A 15,731-nucleotide genomic window follows, 5' to 3' on the forward strand; every position below is an offset into this window, starting at 1 on the left:
GGGCACATCTAAAGAAAGCTTTAGGACTATCTGGTGTGCACTGGCTCCTCCCCCTATGACCCTACTCCAAGCCTTAGTTAGATCTCTGTGCCCGAACGAGAAGGGTGCACACTAGGGGCTCTCCTGAGCTTCTTAGTGAAAGTTTTAGTTTAGGTTTTTTATTTTCAGTGAGACCTGCTGGCAACAGGCTCACTGCATCGAGGGACTAAGGGGAGAAGAAGCGAACTCACCTGCGTGCAGAGTGGATTGGGCTTCTTAGGCTACTGGACATTAGCTCCAGAGGGACGATCACAGGCCCAGCCATGGATGGGTCCCAGAGCCGCGCCGCCGGCCCCCTTACAGAGCCAGAAGACAGAAGAGGTCCGGAAAATCGGCGGCAGAAGACATCCTGTCTTCACCAAGGTAGCGCACAGCACTGCAGCTGTGCGCCATTGCTCCTCAGCACACTTCACACTTCGGTCACTGAGGGTGCAGGGCGCTAGGGGGGGGCGCCCTGAGCAGCAATAAAAACACCTTGGCTGGCGAAAATACATCACATATAGCCCCCAGGGCTATATGGATGAATTTTAACCCCTGCCAGAATCCATAAAAAAGCAGGAGAAAAGTCCGCGAAAAAGGGGCGGAGCCTATCTCCTCAGCACACTGGCGCCATTTTCCCTCACAGCTCAGTTGGAGGGAAGCTCCCCTGGCTCTCCCCTGCAGTCACTACACTACAGAAAGGGTTAAAGAGAGGGGGGCACTAATTAGGCGCAGTATTAACAATACAGCAGCTATAAGGGGAAAAACACTTATATAAGGTTATCCCTGTATATATATAGCGCTTTGGTGTGTGCTGGCAAACTCTCCCTCTGTCTCCCCAAAGGGCTAGTGGGGTCCTGTCCTCTATCAGAGCATTCCCTGTGTGTGTGCTGTATGTCGGTACGTTTGTGTCGACATGTATGAGGAGAAAAATGATGTGGAGACGGAGCAGATTGCCTGTAATAGTGATGTCACCCCCTAGGGGGTCGACACCTGAGTGGATGAACTGTTGGAAGGAATTACGTGACAGTGTCAGCTCTGTATAAAAGACAGTGGTTGACATGAGACAGCCGGCTACTCAGCTTGTGCCTGTCCAGACGTCTCATAGGCCGTCAGGGGCTCTAAAGCGCCCGTTACCTCAGATGGCAGATATAGACGCCGACACGGATACTGACTCCAGTGTCGACGGTGAAGAGACAAATGTGACTTCCAGTAGGGCCACACGTTACATGATTGAGGCAATGAAAAATGTTTTACACATTTCTGATAATACGAGTACCACCAAAAAGGGGTATTATGTTTGGTGAGGAAAAACTACCTGTAGTTTTCCTGAATCTGAGAAATTAAATGAGGTGTGTGATGATGCGTGGTTTTCCCCCGATAACAACTGATAATTTCTAAAATGTTATTGGCATTATATCCTTTCCCGCCAGAGGTTAGGGTGCGTTGGGAAACACCCCCTAGGGTGGATAAAGCGCTCACACGCTTGTAAGGGCTCTACCCTCTCCTGAGATGGCCGCCCTTAAGGATCCTGCTGATAGAAAGCAGGAGGGTATCCTAAAATGTATTTACACACATACTGGTGTTATACTGCGACCAGCAATCGCCTCAGCCTGGATGTGCAGTGCTGGGTTGGCGTGGTCGGATTCCCTGACTGAAAATATTGATACCCTAGATAGGGACAGTATATTTTTGCCTATAGAGCATTTAAAAGATGCATTTCTATATATGCGTGATGCACAGCGGAATATTTGCCGACTGGCATCAAGTCTAAGTGCGTTGTCCATTTCTACCAGTAGAGGGTTATGGACACGTCAGTGGTCAGGTGATGCGTATTCCAAACGGCATTTGGAAGTATTGCCTTAATAAGGGGAGGAGTTATTTGGGGTCGGTCTTTCAGACCTGGTGGCCACGGCAACAGCTGGGAAATCCACGTTTGTACCCCAGGTCGCCTCTCAACATGAGAAGACGCCGTATTATCAGGCGCAGTCTTTTCGTGGACAAGCGGGCAAAATGTTCCTCATTTCTGCCCCGTGACAGAGGGAGAGAAAAAAGGCTGCAGAAATCAGCCAGTTCCCAGGAACAGAAACCCTCTCCCGCCTCTGCCAAGCCCTCAGTATGACGCTGGGGCTTTACAAGCAGAATCAGGCACGGTGGGGGGCCCGTCTCAATGAATTTCAGCGCGCAGTGGGCTCACTCGCAAGTAGACCCCTGGATCCTTCAGGTGATATCTCAGGGGTACAAATTAGAATTTGAGACGTCTCCCCCTCGCCGTTTTCCTAAAGTCGGCTTTACCGATGTCTCCTTCTGACAGGGAGACAGTTTTGGAAGCCATTCACAAGCTGTATTCCCAGCAGGTGATAATCAAGGTACCCCTCCTGCAACAGGGAACGGGGTATTATTCCACACTGTTGTGGTACCGAAGCCGGACGGCTCGGTGAGACCAATTCTAAATCTAAAATCTTTGAACACTTACATACAGAGGTTCAAATTCAAGATTGAGTCACTCAGAGCAGTGATTGCGAACCTGGAAGAAGGGGTCTACATGATGTCTCGGGACATCAAGGATGCTTACCTTCATGTCAAAATTTACCCTTCTCACCAAGGGTACCTCAGGTTTATGGTACAGAACTGTCACTATCAGTTCAGACGCTGCCGTATGGATGGTCCACGGCACCCCGGGTCTTTACCAAGGTAATGGCCGAAATGATGATATTCCTTCGAAGAAAGGGAATTTTAGTTATCCCTTACTTGGACGATTCCCTGATAAGGGTAAGATCCAGGGAACAGTTGGAGGTCGGTGTAGCACTATCTCAGGTAGTGTTGCGGCAGCACGATTGGATTCTCAATATTCCAAAATCGCAGCTGGTTCCGACGACTTGTCTTCTGTTCCTAGGGATGATCCTGGACACAGTCCAGAAAAAGGTGTTTCTCCCGGAGGGGAAAGACAGAAAGTTATCCGAGCTAGTCAGGAACCTCCTAAAACCGAGCCAAGTCTCAGTGCATCAATGCACAAGGGTTCTGGGTAAAATGGTGGCTTCCTACGAAGCAATCCCATTCGGCAGATTCCACGCAAGAACTTTCCAGTGGGACCTGCTGGACAAATGGTCCGGGTCGCATCTTCAGATGCATCAGCGGATAACCCTGTCACCAAGGACAAGGGTGTCCCTCCTGTGGTGGTTGCAGAGTGCTCATCTTCTAGAGGGCCGCAGATTCGGCATTCAGGACTGGGTCCTGGTGACCACGGATGCCAGCCTGCGAGGCTGGGGAGCAGTCACACAGGGAAGGAATATCCAGGGCTTATGGTCAAGCCTGGAGACAACACTTCACATAAATATCCTGAAGCTAAGGGCCATTTACAATGCTCTAAGCTTAGCAAGACCTCTGCTTCAAGGTCAGCCGGTGTTGATCCAGTCGGACAACATCACGGCAGTCACCCACGTAAACAGACAGGGTGGCACAAGAAGCAGGTGGGCAATGGCAGAAGCTGCAAGGATTCTTCGCTGGGCGGAAAATCATGTGATAGCACTGTCAGCAGTATTCATTCCGGGAGTGGACCACTGGGAAGCAGACTTCCTCAGCACGACCTCCACCCGGGAGAGTGGGGACTTCACCCAGAAGTCTTCCACATGATTATAAACCGTTGGGAAAAACTCGACAGGTATTGCGCCAGGTCAAGGGACCCTCAGGCAATAGCTGTAGACGCTCTGGTAACACCGTGGGTGTACCAGTCAGTGTATGTGTTCCCTCCTCTGCCTCTCATACCCAAGGTACTGAGATTGATAAGATGGAGAGGAGTAAGCACTATATTCGTGGCTCTGGATTGGCCAAGAAGGACTTGGTAACCGGAACTTCAAGAGATGCTCACGGAGGATCCTTGGCCTCTACCTCTAAGAAGGGACCTGCTCCAACAAGGACCCTGTCTGTTCCAAGACTTACCGCGGCTGCGTTTGACGGCATGGCGGTTGAACGCCGGATCCTGAAGGAAAAAAGGCATTCCGGATGAAGTCATCCCTATCCTGATCAAAGCCAGGAAGGATGTAACCGCAAAACATTATCACCGCATTTGGCGAAAATATGTTGCTTGGTGCGAGGCCAGTAAGGCCCGACGGAGGAAATTCAACTGGGTCGATTCCTACATTTCCTGCAAACAGGAGTGTCTATGGGCCTGAAATTGGGGTCCATTAAGGTTCAAATTTCGGCCCTGTCAATTTTCTTCCAAAAAGAACTAGCTTCAGTCCCTGAAGTTCAGACGTTTGTAAAAGGGGTACTGCATATACAGCCTCCTTTTGTGCCTCCAGTGGCACTTTGGGATCTCAATGTAGTTTTTTGGGTTCCAAAAGTCACATTGGTTTGAACCACTTAAATCTGTGGAGTTAAAATATCTCACATGGAAAGTGGTCATGCTGTTGGCCCTGGCCTGGGCCAGGCGCGTGTCAGAATTGGCGGCTTTATCCTGTAAAAGCCCTTATCTGATTTTCCATTCGGACAGGGCGGAATTGAGGGCTCGTCCTCAGTTTCTCCCTAAGGTGGTTTCAGCGTTTCACCTGAACCAACCTATTGTGGTGCCTGCGGCTACTAGGGACTTGGAGGACTCCAAGTTGCTAAACGTTGTCAGGGCCCTGAAAATATGTTTCCAGGACGGCTGGAGTCAGAAAATCTGACTCGCTGATTATCCTGTATGCACCCAACAAGCTGGGTGCTCCTGCTTCTAAGCAGACTATTGCTCGTTGGATTTGTAGTACAATTCAGCTTGCACATTCTGTGGCAGGCCTGCCACAGCCAAAAATCTGTAAATGCCCACTCCACAAGGAAGATGGGCTCATCTTGGGCGGCTGCCCGAGGGGTCTCGGCTTTACAACTTTGCCGAGCAGCTACTTGGTCAGGAGCAAATACGTTTGTAAAATTCTACAAAATTGATACCCTGGCTGAGGAGGACCTGGAGTTCTCTCAATTGGTGCTGCAGAGTCATCCGCACTCTCCCGCCCGTTTGGGAGCTTTGGTATAATCCCCATGGTCCTTACGGAGTCCCCAGCATCCACTTAGGACGTTAGAGAAAATAAGAATTTACTTACCGATAATTCTATTTCTCGTAGTCCGTAGTGGATGCTGGGCGCCCATCCCAAGTGCGGATTGTCTGCAATACTGGTACATAGTTATTGTTACCAAAAAATCGGGTTATTGCTGTAGTGAGCCATCTTTTCTAGAGGCTCCTCTGTTATCATGCTGTTAACTGGGTTCAGATCACAAGTTGTACAGTGTGATTGGTGTGGCTGGTATGAGTCTTACCCGGGATTCAAAATCCTTCCTTATTGTGTACGCTCGTCCGGGCACAGTATCCTAACTGAGGCTTGGAGGAGGGTCATAGGGGGAGGAGCCAGTGCACACCAGATAGTCCTAAAGCTTTCTTTAGATGTGCCCAGTCTCCTGCGGAGCCGCTATTCCCCATGGTCCTTACGGAGTCCCCAGCATCCACTACGGACTACGAGAAATAGAATTATCGGTAAGTAAATTCTTATTTTATCACTTAAGCTAATACTGTATGTTTCAGATAAAAGCAACACATGAATGTTTCTCTGTATACAGTACTGTGCAAAAGTTTTAGACAGATGGAAAAAATGCTGTATACTAAGATTGCTTTCAAAAATAGAACTGTTAATAGTTTTTTCAATTAACAAAATGCAAAGTAAATGAACAAAGGAGAAATCTAAATCAAATCAATATTTGGTGTGATCACCACCCTTTACCTTCAAAACAGCATAACTGCATCAATTCTTCTAGGTACAGTTTTTGAAAGCACTAAGCAGGGAGAGTGTTCAAACACCTTGGAGAACGAACAGATCTTTTGTTGATGTGGGCTTGCTCAAATCCTTCTGTTTCTTTCCTCGCCATGCTTCAGGCAAGGTGCTTCGCTCGGCACAGGTTACCGTTCCCATCGTAGTCCACGTGGATTGTGAAGTATGGAAAAATCTAAAACATGAGAATTTTTTTTGAAAAACTCGGGTCGACCTTTTGACCATGTTGACCTAACAACCGTATCCCCTGGAAACACAAAAAACCAGAATCAGTCAGTGACAATATCCACTGGAATTGTCGCACTCAGTAATAGATACAGCCTGTAGCAGGTTTCGCGCACAGAGCATTGTCTGAACGTCAACCCTTTAGACCTTAAGAGGGATGACTCAAGAGCCACACTGTGACAGGCGAGCTAAGACTGGGTGTAGACGGGGACCCTGAGACAAGGTGTGGTTATAGAGGAAGTGAAAAGGGAACGTCTATGGATAGACTGTGGAGATCCGTTTGCCAATGGCGCCTTGGCCAGGCCGGAGCTATCGAGATCACAGTAGCCAAGGTAGCAGCTGGAGAAGAGAGAAAGAAGAATGGTACACACAGGATAACACTCGCACAAGGAATCTGGAACTGGTGACCAAGAAAAACAACCTATTGAAGCTAGGAGGGTCAGGGTGGGCACCCTGTGGATCCTATGGACCTTAAAGAAAGTTAACAAGTTTTACATTAACTTATTTTCTTCAGGCTCCATAGGGATGACATTAGTGATGTCACAAAGCAGTTGTTGAACCAGGAATGGGGACACTCACAAGCCAAGAGGAGCATGTTGCGTCCAAATGTAGCATCTTGAAGCAAACGTTTCAAATGCATAGAACGTGTGGACAGCAAACCACATGGCTGCATTGCATAGTTCAGCAGAGGTGCCATGACAGGCTGCCCACAAAAGGTCCCACAGAGTGAGTAGAATGAGCAGAGACTGTGTCCGGCACGGGGAGGTCAGCTTGCGTGTAAGCCTATGAGACAGTCATGAAAAGCCAAAGGGCCAAAGTGTTTTGAAGCTGGCCAGCCCCGCTTACGTAATCCATATAGGACAAAGAAGAAATCAGTCTTCCTGATGGAACTAGTATGGTACACAAATTCGAAGAGAACGGACCACATACATGGAGGCCTCTCCTACGGAGAAGTCTGGTGATTGGAAGACCGAAACTACTTCAGGAGGTATTCCTGTTTGGTCCGTAGGACTGCTGTCATGATGAAAGATCAAAATGGGGAGCAGCAGGACAGCGCTCCTAAGTCTTATATCCTTCTTGCCAAGCCAAAAGAAAAAGTCTTTGCGTTAACCATTTGAGGTCCGAGTCCAGTGGTTCAAATGGTGACTGATCTAATGTACAGAGAACTATAGAGACCAATGCCACGGAGCCACCAGAGGGACAAAGGGAGGTTGAATCCGCAATACCCCCTGTAGAAATGTACGCATATACAGCAAAAGAGCAATACATTTCTGGAAACTAAACAGATAGAGCCAAGACCAGTACGTTAAGAGAAGCAAGGTGGAGTCAGAGATCCAAACCTGCCTGGAGAAAGGCAAGGATACTGGAAACGGGTACGGGTCGTTGGGTCGACTCCACTTAGGCAAAAGTCATTAGGTCGACCACTGAAGGTTGACATGGGCATTAAGATATAGGATTTGGGTGGACTGCGCACAGAAATGTGCTAACGTTACGGGGAGTGCTGCTGGTGTTTAACAAGTTGGTCCTACTTGTTAGAATATTGGTGCAAAAGTGGAAATTTTTCACACTGCGCTCATCCCCGGTTTTGGATTTGCATGTGTCTACACTAGTGTAATAAATGGTGAAAATGCTTGTTTGAGTTTCAAAGTGATGTTTATTTATAAATAAAAAGCAGAAATGTATAGTCCTGAATTAATTGCACTCTATTTGGCTGTAATTAGCCTTCTTGCTAATTATGCATGAATACGCTTGAATCTAACATGGGCATTAGGTCGACAGGTGAAAAGGTCAACATGAGTTTTTGGGCTCTTTTTGGTGTTGTCGTAAAAGTGACGGTGAACCCCAATTAGTGTTTAAAAAAAAAATACAAATCTGACAATGCGGAGTCATTTCAGCATTATAAGGATTGTAACAAAATATGCAAAAATGAAATAAGAGCGGCTAAAGTAAAAACTGAAAAACTAGTAGCAAAGGAAAGCAAGGCAAATCCACCTGGTCCTGATGGAATTTGCCCAAGGGTTCTCATGGAGCTTCACTCTGAACTAGCAAGACTATTTTTGATTTTCAAAGACTCCGTTATATCAGGTATGGTTCCCACAGACTGGCATATAGCGGAAGTAGTGCCGATATTCAAAAAGGGAAGTAAAGCTGAATCGGGTAATTATAGACCAGTTAGTCTTACATCTATAGTGGGGAAAGTATTGGAAGGTATACTAAGGGATAGTATTCAGAAGTTCCTTGAAGCCAATAAGGTCATAAAAACCAACATGGATTTGTAAAGGACAGATCATGTCAAACCAACTTACTTGGCTTTTATGAAACAGTGCGAATCTTGATCAGGGTAAGGAGGTGGATGTAATCTTTTTAGACTTTGCCAAAGCTTTCGACACAGTACCACACATGCGACTTATCTATAAGCTACAAGAAATAGGGCTAGGGAGCACAATATGCACTTGGGTCAGAAATTGGTTAGATAATTGGAAGCAGCTCGTTGTGCTTAATGGATCACTTTCAAATTGGACTGAAGTGCTAAGTTGTGTGCCACAAGGGTCTGTACTTGGACCACTATTCAACATTTTCATTAACGACCTAACAGTAGGTCTACAGAGCATGGTGTCAACTTTTGCAGATGTTACCAAATTCTGTAAGGTTATAAATACGGAGGTGGATGCTGAGTATCAGAATGACTTAATTAAACTAGAAGCATGGGCAGCCAAATGGAGAATGAGCTTCAATACAGACAAGTGTAAGGTAATGCACTGTGGTAGCAAGAACAAAAATAACACCTACATACTAAATGGGGTAGTAATAAGGGATTCTGTACTGGAAAAGGACTTGGGTGTTCACATAGCAAACTAAGTAGCAGTACCCAAAGTAGGATTGCAGCAAAGAAGGCTAATAAGATATTAGCATGCATAAAACGGGGAATTGACGCAAGGGACGAGTATGTTGTACTCCCATTATATAAATCACTAGTGAGGCCACAACTTGAATACTGTGTACAATTTCGGGCACCATACTACAAAAAGGATATCCTGGAGCTAGAAAAGGTGCAGAGGCGGGCGACCATACTAATTAAGGGCATGTAGACGCTGGAATTCAAGGAAAGGCTAGGCATGTTTACACTGGAAAAGAGGAGACTAAGAGGGGACATGATCAACATTTACAAATATATAAAGGGGCATTACACAGCTTGCGCGGGACCTGTTTTTGGTAAGATCAGAACAGAGGACACGTGGACACTCAGGTTAGAAGAGAGGAGATTCCGCACAAAGCGAAGAAAGGTGTTGGTTTTTTTTTCTTCTCACAGTAAGGACAATACGTGTCTGGAATTCCCTGCCTGAGAGAGTAACAACGGCGGACTCTGTCAACACCTTTAAGAATGGGTTAGATAAATTCCTAATGGGTAAGGGTATCCAGGGTTATGGTGTGTAGACACGCACTATAGCTTTTAAAAAAGAGGAAGAAAACAAATAGCTGACATCTGCATCAGACAAAATTAGTCCAAAATTAATACTGCATAGGAGACCACAAATAGGTTGAACTCGATGGACAAATTGTCTTTTTTTTTTCAACCTTAGATACTATGTTACTTCCGCCACCACCTAAGCGCTCTTGTACTGGAATTTCCTTTCAGTCCATTTTTAGAGGACGTGGCAGTAACCAGTCGCTGCTCGTCGTCGAAACCCAAAGTCCGCAGAAAAGACCGTGGCATGACAGTCTCCCCTTCCACAGGGACCGAAGTATGGTGGGAGCGCGGCTTCGAAACTTTCAGGATACCTTGTTCAAGATATCGGACAATGCGTGGATTCACAATATCCTCTCCCAAGGGTACAAGTTAGATTTCAAAGTTTTGCTGCCAAAGAAATATTTTACAAGTCTTCCCCTTCTCCTGGACAAATGTTTGGCCCTTCAAAGTACAATACAGTCTTGGTAGAATCGGCTATGTTAATGCTGGTACCACTGCTTCAATGAAAGAAGTGTTACTATTCCAATCTTTTCATAGTACCAAAACCAGACGGTACTGTACGACCAATTCTGAATCTGGAATCGTTAAATCAGTTTCTGTATTTTTACCGGATCAAGATTTAGTTGCTCAACTCGGTGATCTCGAGCCTGGAACCTAAGGAATTTGATATCTCTGGACATCAAGGATGCATATCTCCACATTCCGATATGGGAACCACACCAAGCGTTTCTCAGGTTTGATTCAACAGGATCATTTTCAGTTCAGAGCCTAACCATTTGGTCTGTCCACAGCCCCCAGGGTGTTTACCAAGGTCATGTCGGTGGTTGCTCACCTCAGATCATTGGGAGTCACAATAATACCATACCTAGACGACCTCCTCCTCAAAGCTCCATCAGATCTCATTCTCCAGGAGCATGCTCTATTAACATACAATGGATTAGTGGAGCACGGATAATCATTTTTTGTGAATCCAACCTTCAGCTGTCAAAGCGTATCCAGTCTCTCGTGTGATCCCGGACACCAACGTCCAGAAAGTTGAGGGGGGGGTTCTTTTCCCCTCTTCCTCCTTCCTCAAGACAAACCTCTGGGTATACAGAAACTGGCTGGTATCAGTCCACTTATGCATTCATTTGCTTGGGGAAAATTGTAGCAGCTTTCGAAACTCTGGAGTTTGGCCGTTTTCATTCACATCCTCTCTAGCTGGATCTGTTACATCAGTGGTTGGGGTCGCATCTACACCTTCAACAGTTCTACCTGACTCCAGAGACATGACTTTCGCTACTTTGGTGTCTCCAACTGCACAATCTCACTGCAGGCAGGCAGTTTGGTGTATGGAACCGGACGCTCCTAACGACAGATGCCAGTCTCAGGGTATGGGGCGCGGTTGTGTTTGACTTCCAGCTTCAGGGCCATTGGCCTTCATATGAATCACTGTTGCTAATAAATGTGTTGGAACGGAGAGTGATTTACAATGCGCTGGTAAAAGCTGTCCAAGTAATTCGATCCAAAGCCGTAAAGGTTCAATTGGACAACACGACTGCTGAAGCGCATGTAAACAAGCAGGGAGGAGCTCTGTCTCCAAACGATGCGAGAGCTGACACGTATTCTCTAGTGGGCCGAACGCAATGCTGTAGTCCTCTCAGCAGTATTCATTCCAGGAGTAGACAATTGGGAAGCAGACTACCTCAGCTGTCAGGATCTACATCCGGGAGAATGGGCACTTCACCCAGAGGTTTGACACAGTGCTGGGGGTGTCCGGAGGTGGATCTCATGGCGTCCCGTCTCAATCTGCTTCCTCGATACATCTCCAGAATACGGAATCCTCAGGCAGAAGCTGTAGACACTCTGGCCGTACAACATAGTCTACATGTTCCCTCAGTTCCCTCTATTGTTTGATTCTCAAGAGAATAAAACGGGAGTCAATCACTGATCTTGGTGGCACCAGATTGGCCTCGGAGTGCTTGGTTTTCAGATCTGCACCTTCTGCTAGAGGACGATCCTTGGCCTCTACACCTGCGAACAGGTATACTCCAACAAGGGCGCTTCGTGCATCCAGATTTACCATAACTACGTTTAATGGGATGGCTCTTGAGGCAGACATCCTAAAATGCAAAGGAATTCCAAAATGTGTGATTCCCACAATGTTGCTTTCACGAAAACTGTTACAGCAGCCCATTACCATCGCATCTGGCATTCTTATCTCTTGGTGTGACCGAAAAGGGGTTTCAATCAGATTCTTTTTGTCTGTCAGTTCTTGCTCTTTCTTCAGGCAGGTTTTTATATTACGGACTTCGTATATGATCCCTGAAAGTTCAGGTATCTGCCTTATCGATTTTTCTTTCAGAGATGCCTGGTGCTCCTACCGGATGTGCAAATTTTCCTACAAGGGGTCCTTCGGGTACATTTCCCATTTGTTCCCCCCTTCCCCCCTACAGCTCCTTGGGACTTGAATCTGGTGCTGGATTATCTGCAGTCACCCTGTTTTGAACCATTGGAAGACGCAGATATTAACTTACTTGGAAGACTGATTTATCTATTAGCCATAGCTTCATCCCAGATGGTATCTGAATTAAGTGCCTTGTCTTGTATGCCTCCCTACTTGATTTTTCATCCTGATGGGGCTGAGTTGAGAACACATGCTTCCTTTCTTCCCAAGGTCGTGTCAGCTTTTCATATCAGTCAGCTGATTGTTGTACTGTCCTTACAGGAGGATTCTGGGACACCTTCTCTGGATGTAGTGGACGTTGAAGATCTACGTGGAGCGGACAGCACCGTTGTGAAAGACTGCCTTATGATCTCCCGCTGCGAGGGTGGCCTGTTACCAAGCAGACCTTGGGCCGCTGGATTCGGTTGACTATTCGTCAAGCCTATCTACACCAATCTAGGTGACCTCCATTATCCATTAAAGCCCACTCTACATGCTCAATTGGGTCTTCCTGGGCTGCTAGTAGGGGGGCTACCATGTCTCGACTCTGTAGAGCAGCCACTTGGTCCAGTATTCATACGTTTGCCAAGTTCTACAAGTTTGATACTTTTTCGGATTCATCTTCACGGTTTAGCAGTCTTGTTTTGCAAGTTCCTTAGCGATCTCCCGCCCAGGGGGGAAACTTAGGTATGTCCCCACGGTCTTGAAGTTGTGCCAGTGTCCCCTAATAGCTGACAGAAAAAGGAGGATTTTGGTACTTGCCAATAAATCCTTTTCGGAAGCCATAGGGGACACTGGCCACTTGCCCTTCACTGTTCTCGTGCCTTCATTGTTATGTTCTGTTTTGATTATGTGCGCTCTTCCCTCGTGTAGTTCTGTTATCTTGTTCCCGTCTCCTCTCGGCTAATTCATAGTTGAGGGATGAGGGGGGATTGAGGGGGAGGAGTCTTTCACTTAGATTATTTAAAGTGCCATCTTCCTGTAAGCCACCATCATCACCCCACTGTCTTGAAGTTGTCAGTGTCCCCTATGGCTTCCAAAAAAGGAATTTATCGGTAAGTACCAAATTTTTTTTAATTTTTTTTAACACTTCTATTTTTGAAAGCATTTCTACTTTGCAGCATTTTTTTCACACTTGCCTAAAACTTTTGCACAGTACTGTATGTGTAGATTGTTTAATACAAATCACAAAAATGTAATGCTTTTGACATTCATTTATTTCTCTGACGTCCTAGTGGATGCTGGGTACTCCGTAAGGACCATGGGGAATAGACTGGCTCCGCAGGAGACTGGGCACTCTAAAAGAAAGATTAGGTACTATATCTGGTGTGCACTGGCTCCTCCCTCTATGCCCCTCCTCCAGACCTCAGTTAGAATCTGTGCCCGGCTCGAGCTGGTTGCACACTAGGGGCTCTCCTGAGCTTCTAGAAAAGAAAGTATTTGTTAGGTTTTTTATTTTCAGTGAGATCTGCTGGCAACAGACTCACTGCTACGAGGGACTTAGGGGAGAGAAGCGAACCTACCTGCTTGCAGCTAGCTTGGGCTTCTAGGCTACTATACACCATTAGCTCCAGAGGGATCGAACACAGGCCCAGCCTCGGTCGTCCGGTCCCGGAGCAGCGCCGCCGTCCCCCTTGCAGAGCCAGAAGCAAGCAGACATCCTGGAAATCGGCGGCTGAAGACTCCGGTCTTCATTAAGGTAGCGCACAGCACTGCAGCTGTGCGCCATTGCTCCCTATGCACACCACATTCTCCGGTCACTAATGGGTGCAGGGCGCTGGGGGGGGGCGCGCCCTGTGCTGCAATTAGAGTACCTTACATTGGCAAACAGCACATAATATAGTCTAAAAAACTATATATGTGCAAAAATCCCCCCGCCATAATATAAATATAAGAGCGGGAGAAGTCTGCTGAGAAGGGGGCGGGGCTATCTCCCTCAGCACACTGGCGCCATTTCCTCTTCACAGCTCCGCTGGAAGACAGCTCCCCAGGCTCTCCCCTGCAGCTTCCAGGCTCAAAGGGTAAAAAAGAGAGGGGGGGCACTAAATTTAGGCGCAAACTGTATATGAAAAGCAGCTATAGGGAAAAATCACTTTGTTAGTGTAAATCCCTGATTATATAGCGCTGTGGTGTGTGCTGGCATATTCTCTCTGTCTCCCCAAAGGACTTTGTGGGGTCCTGTCCTCAGTCAGAGCATTCCCTGTGTGTGTGCGGTGTGTCGGTACGGCTGTGTCGACATGTTTGATGAGGCTTATGTGGAGGCGGAGCAGGTGCCGATTAGTGTGATGTCACCCCCTGCGGGGTCGACACCAGAGTGGATGGATATGTGGAAGGTTTTACACGACAGTGTCAACTCCTTACATAAAAGGTTCGATGACATAACAGCTGTGGGACAGCCGGCTTCTCAGCCAGTGCCTGCCCAGGTGTCTCAAAGGCCATCAGGGGCTCAAAAACGCCCGCTACCTCAGATGGCAGACACAGATGTCGACACAGAGTCGGACTCCAGTGTCGACGAGGACGAGACTAGTGTACATTCCACTAGGGCCATCCGTTGCATGATTACGGCAATGAAAAATGTGTTGCACATTTATGACATTAACCCAGGTACCACTAAAAAGGGTATTATGTTTGGGGAGAAAAAGCAACCAGTGGTTTTTCCCCCATCAGATGAGTTGAATGAAGTGTGTGAAGAAGCGTGGGCTTCCCCCGATAAGAAACTAGTGATTTCTAAAAAGTTACTGATGGCGTACCCTTTCCCGCCAGAGGACAGGTTACGTTGGGAGACATCCCCGAGGGTGGATAAGGCGCTCACACGCTTGTCAAAAAAGGTGGCACTGCCATCTCAGGATACGGCCGCCTTAAAGGAGCATGCGGATAGAAAGCAGGAGGCTATCCTGAAGTCTGTATATACACACTCAGGTTCTATACTGAGACCTGCAATTGCTTCAGCTTGGATGTGTAGTGCTGCAGCAGCTTGGTCCGATACCCTGTCAGAAAATATTGATACCCTCGACAGGGATACGATTTTGCTAACCATAGAGCATATTAAAGACGTCGTCTTATATATGAGAGATGCACAGAGGGATATTTGCCGGCGGGCATCTAGAATTAATGCAATGTCCATTTCTGCCAGGAGAGTATTATGGACTCGGCAGTGGACAGGTGATGCGGATTCTAAAAGGCACATGGAGGTTTTGCCTTACAAGGGTGAGGAATTGTTTGGGGATGGTCTCTCGGACCTCGTTTCCACAGCAACAGCTGGGAAGTCGACATTTTTACCTCAGGTTCCCTCACAGCCTAATAAAGCACCGTATTATCAGGTACAGTCCTTTCGGCCCCAGAAAGGCAAGCGGGTTAAAGGCGCGTCCTTTCTGCCTAGAGGCAAGGGGGGTAGAGGGAAAAAGCTGCACCATACAGCCAGTTCCCAAGAACAAAAATCCTCCCCTGCTTCCACTAAGTCCACCGCATGATGCTGGGGCTCCACTGGTGGAGCCAGGTGCGGTGGGGGCCCGTCTCCGGAACTTCAGCGACCAGTGGGTTCGCTCACAGGTGGATCTCTGGGTTCTACAAGTGGTATCTCAGGGATACAAGCTGGAATTCGAGACGTCTCCCCCTCGCCGTTACCTCAAATCAGCCTTGCCAGCTACTCCCCAGGACAGGGAGGTAGTACTGGCGGCAATTCACAAGCTGTACCTCCAGCAGGTGATAATAAAAGTTCCACTCCTTCAACAGGGACGGGGTTACTATTCCACAATGTCTGTGGTACCGAAACCAGACGGTTCAGTGAGACCCATTCTAA

General features: G+C 47.3%; 1 protein-coding gene across 3 annotated transcripts in view; it reads left to right on the forward strand.

Moving 5' to 3' along the window:
- The window catches only part of LOC135031020 (TATA-binding protein-associated factor 2N-like), a 207,229-nt gene that overhangs the window by 29,864 nt on the left and 161,634 nt on the right, over nucleotides 1-15,731 (forward strand). The window lies entirely within an intron of this gene.

Source organism: Pseudophryne corroboree, chromosome 2 (assembly GCF_028390025.1).
Source record: "Pseudophryne corroboree isolate aPseCor3 chromosome 2, aPseCor3.hap2, whole genome shotgun sequence".
NCBI lineage: Eukaryota > Metazoa > Chordata > Amphibia > Anura > Myobatrachidae > Pseudophryne > Pseudophryne corroboree.